At 47.7% G+C, this 8,086-nt stretch overlaps 1 non-coding gene across 1 annotated transcript; it reads left to right on the plus strand.

Annotated features, from left to right (window-relative positions):
- The first annotated feature begins 5,998 nt into the window (after positions 1 to 5,998).
- Positions 5,999 to 6,083, plus strand: TRNAQ-UUG (transfer RNA glutamine (anticodon UUG)). The gene has a single exon. It is a non-coding gene; the product is annotated as a tRNA-Gln (tRNA).
- The last annotated feature ends 2,003 nt before the right edge of the window (positions 6,084 to 8,086 follow it).

Here is an 8,086-nt window from a genome sequence, read left to right on the forward strand (position 1 = left end):
AGGGCAAGGACCCGCTGACCTCTCATCCCTTTAATGCAGGTATCGAGTGCCTTCCGTGCCCCAGTCCCTCCGGTAGGCACTGAGCACACGGTGTCCCTTCTCCCACGTCACGTATCTTCCTGCAGGGGACACCAACATCACTGAATAATCGTGTAAACTGGGAACAACTGTGTAAAACCCATCCATTTTCCTAACAAGAGGGACAGACTTGTCTGGCAAATGCCTTTTGCCTTTTGCCTTTCTCCTTTCTCCTGCCTGGAATATGACTGTAATGCCATCTGAGATCAGAAAAAAAAGAAGCTTCCATGCTAAGGATGGAGGGATAGAGACACGGAAAGAGCTGGGGACATCGATACCATGGTGCCTGGCACCAGCCTGGACTGCTCCTTTCCAGGCTTCTTGTTACATGAAGAAAAAATAAACCTCCAGTTAAGCTGTTGTACTCAGCTGTCTGCCTCATGCACAGCCAAAGCAACCCCTGATAGATACTTTGTAGGCTTACGTGGTTACCTAGAAAGCTTTTACTGATTCCCCCTGTGGCCACACTAACTGGGCCAGACTGAGCAGAGAACGAATTTCAAATCTAGAATAAGCATCCATCCAATTAGGAGAGAGAATTGTCCCATCCAGATGGAAAGGGTCCAGTGAAATCCACCTGCTACCAGGTAAATAATATCTCCTGGAGGGATGATAAAAGTGTAGTGGGGCAGAGAATATGGAGAAGTTTACAATAGCCAAGAAAGTCCTGGAGAAACAGACAGACAAGGTGTAAGGGGTTCCGAAGATTTCCAGTAGCAGAAATCACGCTCTGGGCTTCATCAGGTGTCAACACTGCAAGGGATTAATTCCATTCCAGCATCGCTGTGCTCAGGAGCAGAGTTCAACACAAAGCTTAGGTCCTGGGCACGTTCTTGGCCGCATTTGTCCATGACAAACGTCTCTAGCAAATTCTCATTCCCACAGCCTGAGAAATTGCTTCTTGTAGAAGAAGTTAGTAGACTCAGCTTCATATTGGAGCCAAACGTGGGAGTTGTGCCCTGTGTCGATATCACACAGTGACTCAGCCCCAGGGCCTCCAATTCCCTGAGCCTCTACCTCCGAAATCACAAGTTCCCTTTGGAGAGAATCTCATCAGCACTGCTGTCTGGATCAAAGAAATCAGCCGTGGCTGCAGGCCAGGCTCATATATCACAGATCAAGGGTGGACATTGTGCTGTGGACACAGAGCCTGCACCAGTGGGGGTTGGGAAAGAACACACAGGAAGTTGGAAAGGGCCAGCCTTAGACACCATCTTGAAAGTAACCATTGGTATTTCTGCAGAGTATTTCCCATTACTACCTTAGGGTCGCAGAACGGCGGCCTTAACAACTTTTCAATGCTGTCACATCTTAGAACGCAGCTATGAACCCAAAACAAAGCGGTTGCATTTTCTTACTTAAGCGGGCATCTACTTTTGACTGCGTGGGTCCATGAAGGGAAAGGAGCAGGATAACCAACAGTGGAAAAGAGACCCCATTCATGAAGCCCTTCGCCCTGGGGACAGACAAGTACTTAGCCATCTGCACCGTGACTCCCATCCCGAAGCACTCAGCCAGGGTGCCGGGAGCATGGAGATACACACGTCACCAAGTCTCGGACACAAAGCTCCCCGAGGAGGTGATGACTAGCCCGTGCCTGAGGGAGCACAAGGAGAGGCATCCAGAGAAGGACGCATGAGTCGGACGCTGGCTGGCGAAGGTGTGTTACTTATCTATTGCTACATATAACCAATTGCCCCAACCTTGGCAATTAAAGCCACAGGCGTTTACTGCCTCCCAGTTTGTATGGGTCCGGAGTCCAGGTGCAGCCTGGCTGAGCCCCGTTGGGCAGGGTCTCAACAGGCTGCAGCCAAGGGGTCAAGGGTGAAGGGGTCCGTCCCTTTCAAGACAGTTGGCATCATTCATTCCCTTGTGGGCCATTGATCAGAGGCTGCCGTCAGGCCTGGGGGCAGGGCCTTTGCAGCGGGCAGCTCAGGGCTCGACAGCTGGCTCCGTCACAGCAGGCGCCAAGAGCCAGAAGAGCCAGGGAGGACGAGATGGAAGTCATGGTCTCTTGGGAATCCAGTCTTTCCCGCGAGAGGTCAGTCCAGGAGGAACTAGGAATTGTTGTGAGCGGCTGTACTGCAGGCCCTAGTGTTGAAAGAGCAGGAAGAGTCCACTCGCCCTGGGGAATGACGGAGACGGACCGTGAATCTCGCGTCAGGACCTACACGGTGCACATAAGCGTGTAGTTACCACCCAGCAGACCGGAAACTGTGCTGTTGAACTGAAGTCCTGTGAAATCAAGGCAAGAGGCATTTCAGCTCCCACAACCTGATCGTGGGCCTTACCTGTTGTGAATGGGAATCCTGAATTTTTTTTTTAATTTTTTTTTTAACGTTTATTTATTTTTGAGACAGAGAGAGACAGACCATGAACGGGGGAGGGTCAGAGAGAGGGAGACACAGAATCCGAAACAGGCTGCAGGCTCTGAGCTGTCAGCACAGAGCCTGACGCAGGGCTCGAACTCACGGATCGTGAGATCATGACCTGAGCCGAAGTCGGATGCTTAACCGACTGAGCCACCCAGGTGCCCCGGGAATCCTGAATTTAACAGGATTACGAATACAGGTTGAACTTAATTCTTCCCAAACGGATAGAAAAAAAAAAAAAAATGCACATCTGCTTTTATACAATTCCAAGCCAGAGAAAAATAAGCGATCAGCATGTAAATAACATCTTCGTCTGCAAAGGTAAAATCCTGTGCAGTATTCGTTCTTGGAAAGGGTACACTCCCCAATGAATCCTTTGTGCGTCTCGTAAAGCTGAAGTCATAAATACGCAACATGGGGTGGGGGGGGGGGCTGTGGTTATGTCAAGTATAATTGACTACAGTTCAAAATATTACGGAAGTGGAAGATTCAAATATGGAGAATGACAATATGGAGACATAAAAGTTATTTCGACCTAATTGTTCAAGAGCCAACCAAACACTCAGAGACCGCCTTCTCTGGCACGCCACTTCTCTGTGGCCTGCTTCACTTACTGGCCAAAATCACAATCAGGAGCGACAGTCAAAAGGAAACCTAGGAATCAAAATTCACTTACGGCCACTGTAACACAGAGCTGTTTCTGTTTATGGGGTTTCAGAAGACATGGTGAAGATATGGTTTAAATTGTGCTTAGAAACTTGTGAATCAAAAATCATTATTACTCCTAAATCCTGGGCTTGTTTTCCAAGCCTACCGGAAAAAGAAAATACCCTTATGCAAAGAAATTGACCTCCTATCTCGTTCATATGTTCGTTCCCATAAAAAATGAGAGAACTTCAACCCAGAAAACATAAAAGAAAGATGAATAAATCAGACTGCAGAGAGCAAAAGAATTAACTCTAAGAACTAAAAAAAAAAAACAAAACAAAAAAACCTCCAAAGTTATAAAACAAATGGAGAACTAGAAAAAATGTTTGCAACTCATTTCACGGACAAGAGTTTATTTTCTTAACACATAATGAGCTCCAATAAATCTTTAAGAAACAGGCCAACAGTGCAATAGAGAAAAATGGTAACAGTATGTAATAAGGGATTTTGCAGAACGAGAAGTAAAAATGGCTCCAAAATGTCGGAAACGATGCTTGAATTGGTCCATCCGCTTCTCTCCTGAAACCTGGAATCTCCCCAATTCTTCTCTGTCCTCGTGCCTCTAACAAGTCAGTGCCTCCTGGGAGCTCTGTCTTCTGAAAGGTCCAGAACCCCACCCACTGCTCACGACTGTCACCTCTTGCTTGGACTATTGCCATGCCTACCTGAGCTCCCTCCTTCTGTGCTTTCTTCTCCACTGCTCCCCACAGGGCTCCTGGAGTGGCCCTTTCCAAAGGTAACCCTACGTTGGCTTCCCATCTCAGAGTCAAAACCAGAGCCCATTGGCTTCCAAGGCCCAGGCATCTGGTCCCCGTAGCCTCTTCAGCTTCCTTTCCAATCATATTCCCTCCTTGCTCCCGACTCTAGCAATTCTGGCCTCTTTGTTCTCAAGTAGGATTGGAAGATCGTATTTCCCAAAGATGACAGCAACAATATCGTCTGGGGTGGTTATTTTTATGCGTCAGCTTGACAGGGCAACAGTACCCAGATATTTTGTTGAAACAGCTGTCTACATGTTGCCGTGAACATGTTTTTTAGGTGAGATTAACATTTAAATCAGTGGACTTTGAGGAAAGGAGATTATCCTCTATTAGTAGGTGAGCCTTGTCTAATTAGTTGAGGACCTTCACAGAAAAAAGACTGAGGTTCTCCTAAGGAAGAAGGAATTCTGCTTTCAGACTGCCTTTAGACTTGAGCTCAAACATTAGCTCTTTCCTGGGTCTCTAGCCTGCCAGCCTGTCCTGTAGATTTCAGACTTCCCAATCTCAAAATTGTGTGAGCCAATTCCTTAAAACAAATTTGTCTCTCCCTCTCTCTCTCATGATAGATAGATAGATAGATATAGATGATAGGTAGAGAGATAGATAGAGGAGATAGATAGATAGATAGATAGATAGATAGATAGATAGATAGATATAGATGATAGGTAGAGAGATAGATAGAGGAGATAGATAGATAGATAGATAGATAGATAGATAGATAGATAGAGATGATAGGTAGAGAGATAGAGGAGATAGATAGATGATAGATAGATAGATAGATAGATAGATAGATAGATAGATAGATAGAGGAGATAGATAGATAGATAGATACATACATACATACATACATACCTATCTACCTACCAATCCTTTTGGTTCTGTTTCTCTGGAGAACCCTAATGCATCACCCAACAATGTGACCTTCTCACCTCTCCCATGAAGAGATAGTATTCATGCCCCTCCCCTGGGCACGTCCCTACTTTCATCAACAGAGTATGATTTCTGAGATTAGGTCATGAAAAGCCTGCAGCCCCCACCTGGTGCTCTAGGAACATCTGCTCTCGAAATGCTCTCCCTCAGGAACCGCCCACTCAGCTGGAAGCATCCCGAGTGTCATGTGAGGGCCACGGGCAGCCTCTGTGTTGGGGCATCCCAGCTGAGCCCCGGAGGTCAGGTCGTCCCAGCCCAGGTGCCCACATGTGAGCAGAGAAGCCTGTGGATGATCTTCACATCTGACCTCAAGGAAGCCCAGCTACTCAAACCTTCCCAGTTGAGGCCCCAGACGCCAAGGAGCAAAGGAGCGTCCCCACCGTGCCTGTCTGAATTCCTGACTCCCAGAATCCACCGGCATATGGCCACTTCCCTCCCCTTCCTCTGGGCTTGGTCACACAGCCACACAGACGCGGCACGTCTCCAGGCTGTATGCGTGCTCACCATCCTGGACATCCTTCCCAGCCACCTGTGTGCCTCTCTGCCTCACCCCCAGCGGGTCGCTGCACACCTGTCCACTGCTCAGGGGCCTTGCTCTCCCCCCCTTTAAAACTACAGCCTTCCAGCCCCTCGCTGTTTCGCTCCCTTCCCTGCTTTCTGGGTCTTCACAGAACTTGCGCCATGTTGGAGGCTTGTTGCTTACTTGTAAGCTTACTTTTCCTTTGCCTGTCTCCCCTAAAACACCTGCTCCATGAGGACCCGGGGTGTGGGGCTTACTCTGTTCAGGGCCTGGGTCACCAGCACCTAGAACGGAGCCCACACAGTCAGTGCTCAACTGATATTCACAAATGGATAAGCAAACTAATAAATGAACAAACCTCACCCAAAGAGAGCCTGAAAATTAAAATTTCAGTGAAGGGGTGCCTGGGTGGCTCAGTCAGTTGAGGGTCCGACTTCAGCTCAGGTCATGATCTCACTGTTCGTGGGTTCGGGCCCTTCGTCGGGCTCTGTGTTGACAGCTTGGAGCCTGGAACCTGCTTTGCATTCTGTGTCTCCCTCTCTCTCTGCCCCTCCCCCACTCATTCTCTCTCTCTCTCTCTCTCTCTCTCTGTCTCTCTGTCTCTCAAAAATAAATAAACATTATGGGGCGCCTGGGTGGCTTAGTCGGTTGAGCGTCTGACTTTGGCTCAGGTCACGATCTCACAGTTCGTGGGTTCGAGCCCCACGTCGGGCTCTGTGCTGACAGCTCAGAGCCTGGAGCCTGCTTGGGATGCTGTGTCTCCCTCTCTCTCTGCCCCTCCCCCACTCATGCTCTGTCTCTCTCTCTCTCAAAAATAAATAAAAATGTTAAAATAGGGGCGCTGGGTGGCGCAGTCGGTTAAGCGTCCGACTTCAGCCAGGTCACGATCTCGCGGTCCGTGAGTTCGAGCCCCGCGTCAGGCTCTGGGCTGATGGCTCAGAGCCTGGAGCCTGTTTCCGATTCTGTGTCTCCCTCTCTCTCTGCCCCTCCCCCGTTCATGCTCTGTCTCTCTCTGTCCCAAAAATAAATAAACGTTGAAAAAAAAAATTAAAAAAAAAAAAAAGTTAAAATAAATTCTAATTTCAGTGACATATGACTTTTTCTGTCAACCGTTGGGTAAAGCACTGTGCCGGTGAGCACTTGGTTGAACAGGCACCATCGTTTGCCAGCACAAGTACCAACCACTGCAAATTCTTTGGGGAATGACCGGCAATGCGATCTGAAATTTGAGGTGCCCATCAACTCTGACCCCGCAAATCCGTTTCTTAGACTCTCTCCTACAGAAACGTTCATGTCTGTGGGGGATGGGGTGTCCATCTACAAGTGGACCCACGGCAGCACTCATTAGTATAAATAAAAGCTTCATATCCAAATGTTCTTGGTTATGTGTCCAATCAATGGAGGGATATTCCTGCTGAGAGATCCGGGCAGGCGTCAAAAACAATGTGGCAGTTCTAGACTGGCATAGAACTTAGAACAGCCCCAACATGTGTTGTCAGAGAACACAGCAAAGTCTAAATACTACGTTGTATGACACCAATTTAGTCGTGAGACAGACTGTGTCCAGAAGGACAGAAGAGAATCCAGAAACAGATACGCTGTACTCCGTGTACTCAGTAACCACTGAAAGACAATATGCATCTATTCTGGAAACCGGAGACAAGAAGATGGAAATATTTTCCCTTCCAGTGCATCAAGGAAGAGCAGTCACATAAGCTCACGCTAGCCTTCTGCTGGTCTCGGGGCTGGACAGGAAACACACACTGAGCACGAAGCCAACACTTGTGGACAGATGGGAGGGAGACCTCTGGCTGCTTCTGCAGACAGCAGCGCACGGGGAACTCCCCATAAATGCTCACGGCCATCCTAACCAAGCCAAGGACTTAGTAACCCATGAAATAAGCAATAAATGCTTCCGTGAAACCGGTAGCAACAGATGCAGCTTACGAGACTGCAGGAAACTTTCTCAATGTAAAAAATTATGGGACTAACTGCCGCTTATGTTTGCACATCATGATAACATGTGGGTCATTACACCTGCAGATGGTTACTTTAAATAAATAGAAACCGGGCAAGGAGAAGCGTGAACCAGAATATACTTTCATTTGTATTCCCTCGGGGGGTTTTCTTCATCAACATTATCAAGCTGAATAAAGGAGAAATATTCAAGATGTATTACATCCAAGACTTTTCTCCTGGATGAAGTTGAATCACTATATTTAAGAGCAAAGATATATTGGCTTTAAAATGGAAACATAACATGTGACTTAGGAACAAGCTATCATATATCTTTATCTTTCTCCAAACGCTTCAGGGTTAAGACAGTGAGTATCATTCACGCAACTATTTTTAACCAACATCTAAACTTCATTTTTAGGGGGAAAAAAATCTACAGGGAAGAACTTCAAAGAGATTCATCCCCAAGCACAGAGACCCCTTCCATTCAGTATTTATGGAGTGTCACAGACACCCTCGTCTCGAAACAAGTCACAGGATTGACATCTCAGACAGGCGTCCCTGGTGCATCCGCGATGTCTGCAGGGTGAGGAGGGGACAACACAGGAGGCAGGCCTTTGTAGACGTGACACTACGTGACCTGTGCCTTGAAGGACGCAGGGGACGACAGTGCCCTGTCAGTGGGGGAGCAGAAAGGGAGACAGCACAGCCCACACCCCTCCCCACCAGGAACCTGCATGAGAATCAAAAGTCATACTCTG

The sequence above is a fragment of the Prionailurus viverrinus genome, chromosome A1 (genome assembly GCF_022837055.1).
Source record: "Prionailurus viverrinus isolate Anna chromosome A1, UM_Priviv_1.0, whole genome shotgun sequence".
NCBI classification, from domain to species: Eukaryota; Metazoa; Chordata; class Mammalia; order Carnivora; family Felidae; genus Prionailurus; species Prionailurus viverrinus.